Source organism: Mus caroli, unplaced genomic scaffold (genome assembly GCF_978045245.1).
Source record: "Mus caroli unplaced genomic scaffold, Mus_caroli_1 scaffold_6, whole genome shotgun sequence".
In the NCBI taxonomy this organism is placed as follows: Eukaryota; Metazoa; Chordata; class Mammalia; order Rodentia; family Muridae; genus Mus; species Mus caroli.
This window is the reverse complement of record NW_028227261.1, coordinates 49,496,932-49,502,931: the sequence shown is the minus strand read 5'-3', so window position 1 is coordinate 49,502,931 and position 6,000 is coordinate 49,496,932.

The window sequence follows — 6,000 nt, the reverse complement described above, 5'->3', positions numbered from 1 at the left end:
TGTCTTTAACTGAAACCTAACCCATCTCTTACCATATTGGCTAGTACAAAAGCAGGTTGGAAAAGCCTACCCTAGGATCCTGTTCCAGTCTTAAGATCTCAGAATGGGACCTTAAGGTTGGCATAAAACAGAAGATTTCCATCCTGTCCTTTGGCCAGCTACAGTCTTCCCTCCCAGTTGCCTTGGTAAAATCTCAGCTAGTTCACAAGAACCAATGAATACCTTCTTCCTCCTCTCCTGGAAAAAAAAATGATGCTCAGAGTTGAAATCAAAGGTGGGGCCTGCCTGGCAGGGTCACTTCCTTGATAGAGAAAACTTGTTTCTTTAAGGCTATGAATACCTGGATGCTGGAATCCTCCTGAATGCCAGATAAAATAAAAGGTAGAGTAGATAACAAGAGAGACACTTGAAGATGCCCTGACGAGGTAAAAACCTAGTGCAATGGAACTCATAGAATCTATGAAATTAACCCTAGTAATCGGGAACACAGAACCTGACCTAGCCATCTTCTGTAACCAGGCAAAGTCTAAGGCCTCAAGTGGAGGGACTGGTTCACCAACCCAGTCACAAAACATTTGACCCACGTCATCAAGAGCAGAGACACTACATCAGGCAACTGATGGGAGTAGATGCAGGTTTTTACAGCCAAACATTAGAAGAAGCTTGGGGAGTCCTGCAGAGGGAGGAGGGGAAGGGAGACTTGGAGGAAGCAGAGGGGTAGGGGACACCATGAGAGCATAGCCAGAGTCATCTGTCTGATACTCACAGGCCTTAAAGATATTAGGGAGCCTGTAGAGGGTCTAACCTAGTCCTCTGCATGTATGTTATGCCTAAGTAGCTCATTGTTCTTATGGGAATTTTGGTGATATGAAGGAGGGATGTCTCTGGCTCTTTTGCCTGCATGTGGGACCCTTTTCCTTGTTTTGGGTTGCCTCATCCAGACCAACTTTAGGACTTGGGCATAGACATAAATTCATACAGTAGGTTGCAAAGTACATTTTCAAGTAATCTTATTAGAATTGCAAGATCAAGCTAAAGTTGACTATTTGCCTTGACTTCATGCTCTATAAGCAAGTTCAGGGAACAGAGACTCTAAATTATGTCTTCCCAACAGATCAGTAGTAAACCAGAGAGATAATGGCCTTTTTTAATTGGATATTTTCTTTATTTACATTTCAAATCTTATCCCCTTTCCCAGGTTTCCTCCCTCCCAGAAACACCATCACATCCTCCCTCCCCTTGCTTCTGTGAGGGTGCTCCTCCACCCACCCACCCACTCCCACCTCCCTGACCTAAATTCCCCTACACTGGGGCATCTATTGAGCCTTCATAGGAACAAGGACCTCTTCTCCCATTGATGCATGACAAGGCCATCCTCTGCTACATATGCAGCTGGAGCCATGTGTACTCCTTTGTTGATGGCTTAGTCCCTGGGAGTTCTGGGGGTCTGGTTGGTTGATAATGTTCTTCCTGTGGGGTTGCAAACCTCTTCAACTCCTTCAGTCCTTTCTCTAACTCAGTTGAAAATTCTTTGTTTAGCTCTATACCCCATTTTTAATAAGGTTATTTGGTTCTCTGGAGTCTAACTTCTTGAGTTCTTTGTATATGTTGGATATTAGCCCTCTATCAATGTAGAATTGGAAAAGATCTTTTTCCATAGCCCTCTATCAATGTAGAATTGGAAAGGATCTTTTTCCAATCTGTTGGTTGCCCCTTTGTCCTATTATTGTGTCCTTTGCCTTACAAAAGCTTTGCAATTTTATGAGGTCCCATTTGTCGATTCTTAATCTTACAGCATAAGCCATTGGTGTCTTGTTCAGGAATTTTTCCCCTGTGCCCATGTGTTCAAGGCTCTTCCTCACTTTCTTCTCTATAAATTTTAGTGTATCTGGTATGTGGTGGTCCTTGATACACTTGGACTTGAGCATTGTACAGGGAGATAAGAATGGATCGATTTGCATTTTTCTACACGCTGACTGCCATTTGAACCAGCACCATTTGTTTAAAATGCTGTCTTTTTTCTACTGGATGGTTTTAGCTCCTTTGTCAAAGATGTGGGGACTATACAAAGTGGCCATATGTGTGTGGGTTCATTTCTGGGTCTTCAATTCTATTCCATTGATCTTCCTGCCTGTCTCTCTACCAATACCATGCAGTTTTTATCATTATTGCTCTGTAGTACAGCTTGAGGTCAGGGATGGTGATTCCCCCAGAAGTTCTTTTATTGTTGAGAATAGTTTTCTCTATCCTGGGTTTTCTTGATATTCCAAATGAATTTGCAAATTTCTCTAACTCTATGAAGAATTGATTTGGAATTTTGATGGGGATTGCATTGAATCTATAGATTGCTTTCAGCAAGATGGCCATTTTTACTATATTACTCCTACCAACCCATGAGCATGGGAGAGCCTTCCATCTTCTGAGACATTCTTCGATTTCTTTCTTCAGAGACTTGAAGTTCTTGTCATGCAGATCTTTCACTTGCTTGGTTAGAGTCATACCAAGGTATTTAATATTATTTGTGACTATTGTGAAAGGTGTTGTTTCCCTAATTTCTTTTTCAGCCTGTTTATCCTTTAATTAGAGGAAAGCTACTGATTTGTTTGAGTTAATTTTATATCCAGCCACTTTGCTGAAGTTGTTTTATCAGTTTTAGGAGTTCTCTGGTGGAATTTTTGGGATCACATAAGTATACAATCATATCATCTGCTAACAGTGATATTTTGACTTCTTCCTTTCCAATTGTATCCTTTTGACCTCCTTTTGTTGTCTAATTGCCCTAGCTAGAACTTCAAGTACTATGTTGAATAGATAGGGAAAGAGTGATCAGCCTTGTATAGTCCCCGATTTTGAGATAATGGTGTCCTATCCCCCAAATACTTACTAACTAGTCACTTAAGGCAGGAATAATAACTATGTTCAGTTATAGCCTCCTGAGTAACAAAAAACAAAACAAAAACAAGAAAACAACAACAACAAAAAGGTCAGTGTCTTCTGTCATTGCCTATGTGCCCTGCTAACACAGAGCTTTCCCCTCCTGGAGGATGGGCTAACATTTTTGCCCTGTTCAGACCTTCAACTGATTGGAAAGACCCCACCCTACCCCCGCCCGTGTTAGAGAGGGTGATATAAAGTTCTCATCTTAACAAATCAAAGTTAATCTAGTGCATAGCTATTGCCTCCAAATTGAAACATTCCTTCCTGAAGGGAGGAGGAAGTTCCTAAGACTCGGGAAGCTAATGAACTTTACAAGGCAAACGTACAAGAGTCAGGAAGCTCAAAACGTTACAAGACTCATGAGGCCCCTCCCCTCCATTAAAACCAGCAGTTACGAATTGCTCCAGGAGGGCAGACTCCAGTAGAGCTGCCTGAAAGGTGTTCAGAGGGCTCCGGGGAGGCAGCTTTCATTAGTGACCACCCATGCTGGATGGGATTTTCAGTGGTGTAGCTGTCTCTTCAGTCACCCACGGCCCTGTAAGTAGTCCCTAACCTGATACATTTATCGATTCACCAACACGCTGGCCTTGGATGGGATCACTTCTTTGGTCTGATATCACATAAGGTGAACAGACACTTTTATTCATATTGCTCTAGAAAAAGTTATATAAAATAATCTCATTAAGAACCCTCACAGACATACCCAAGACATTCGACATTATATATGAAATACTGCAGACCAGCAAGACTCAGAGACAACAACAATACAATCTGACTGTTTTATTATACATTTTAAATGTTTATCATTTTTAACAACATAGTCAAGTATACACAACCAAGTTACGGCACAATAAATGTTAAATATGGGTATATAGATGTGGTTATATGTAAGTAAAGGGGCAACGACCCTTTTAGTCGGGTTTGAACTATCCCCTGCACCACAGAAGTCTCCCTAAAACCAGTGGTCACTATTATTCTGCCCTTCTTCACTGTGGATTCATTTTTCCAGGTTTAATCTTCACTTGAATTGAATGGTGTAATTTGTGGTTTTCTCCGTAAACAGTTGCCCACGCTGCCTGCAGAAAAGCTTCAGGTCAAGCCAAGGAATTAGCATCTCTGATACATGCAGGAGCCAACATGGCCTGCCTTAGTGGTCCTGAGAGAAACGGGCTCTTTGGGAAGGGCACCCTTAAGCAAAGTGGGTCATTGCAGCTAAGGACATTCTGGAAGGGGCTGACAGGCTGAAGCCTGTCTGTCTGTCAGGCAACACTCTTGCCAGTTTGAACAGCAGTTCCACCTTGAAGGGAATCAAGACAGCCTATGGATGACACCATCATCCGTTAGTGGGTTTATCTACTCCCCTGATGAGCATGCAGGTGGATTCTAGTGTAGGTGATTAGCAACATTTCTGTGGGCGTTTTTAAGGGTATCTTATCATGGATATAACTACTCATCGCTGGTAGATATAGATTCCATCATAGATTATATAGCAGTTCATATTCTCACTAACAGTGCATGAGAATTTGGTTGTTTTAACTGAAAGGGACCTCAAAGTCAGCACAGAACACCCCAAGACCAAGGTTTTGGCACAAAGAAGATTTCTTTGCCCCAGAGGGACAAAAGGCAGGGGATAAGAACTAAAGTCAGAGTCAGGAGAAGGGAGAAGGGGAAAGGAACAGGGGAGAGGGGAATAGGGGTATCTGCCCCAGAAGGACAAAGGGCTGCCTATAGGGAGACGAATGCAACCTATAGGCAAATGGTGGTTTATAAAGGGGAAAGCCTGTGTTAGGACAAGTTGGTTTGTTTTAATTGGACATGTTAATTAGATGAGCTAAAGTGGGGCTTCAAATGCTGGACTTCAATACTTTGATAGCTGGATCCTGGAAGTCAGTCTCAGGAGGAAGTGGCTAAATAAGGGAATGAATCTTAGTGGCTGGCTCAGAGGGAATGGGGGGAGGGCAAGGTTTGCCAGAGCCATGTTTGCCCTGCTTGGGCTGCCAGAGCCCCTTCCTCAACTTTTGGGGGTGAATATTTAGAGGTACTCATTAGATTTTCTATTTGTATTTATTTGACTGGTTAGACATCTGAGGGCAAATATCTGCCTAAACTCTTGTGTGTAGTCAAAGGGGAGCCAACGTTGAACTCAGGGTGGTCATTGCTGCTAAAGATGCTGTGCTTGCCCCTGTGCACTGTAGTTCCTCCACGTTCCATGGTTCTGACAAGTGACTAATGAAAACTAACCTAAGAGCAGAAAGGTCTATTTTGGCTCAGCTTCAGAGAGTCGCTCTACTTTCAGCTGCCTCTGCTGCTTTTAGGCCTGTGGTGAGACAGAGAACATGTCAGAAAGGCATGTAGAAAGAAAGCAGCTCACCTCATGGTGGTCAGGAAACAGAAAGACAGACCCCTGGTGACCTATTTCCTTCTAGCAAAGCCCTACTTCCAAATAGCCATTTAGCCATAACCTCAACAGTGGGTGAATCTATTAGTGAAGCTAGTTACCACACGATCTAAATCACCTCCCAACAGCCCCAGCAGCTGAGAATTCATCTTTGAACACCGGAGCCTTTGTAGGGACACAGACTTCATATCTAAACTATTAAGATCATATTGTTCCTTGTGTACCAGAAGTGTCTGTAGTAAAGACTGAAGTAAAGACTGATACAGCCACTCATTGGGAACTAATTCATCCCCATGGCAGTGTTATAGCCAATGCAGAAGCACAGCTGAGAATCCTGAGGCCAGTCCTCACTTCTTACTGTCACTCATATACTTTCCTGGTCACCTATGAAGCATCTACATCCTGGGAAGAAGGGTCCAACACCAAAGGAAGCCAAGAAATGACACATGAGGATATGTTGGGGGCTGCTGAGAATCTTCTGGGGTTCTTTGATAACACTGAAAGCCCTGAGCTAAAAGCCCTGGAACCTGCCTCAGTGACAAGTTGTGATAACTACTTTGATACAGCTCTTTCATCATTTAAGCGGTTTGAGTTCTAAACTTGTATTATTTACAGATAAAAATATCCTAACTCCCCTCTCCCAAACCTGAACTTGAACAGGCTGG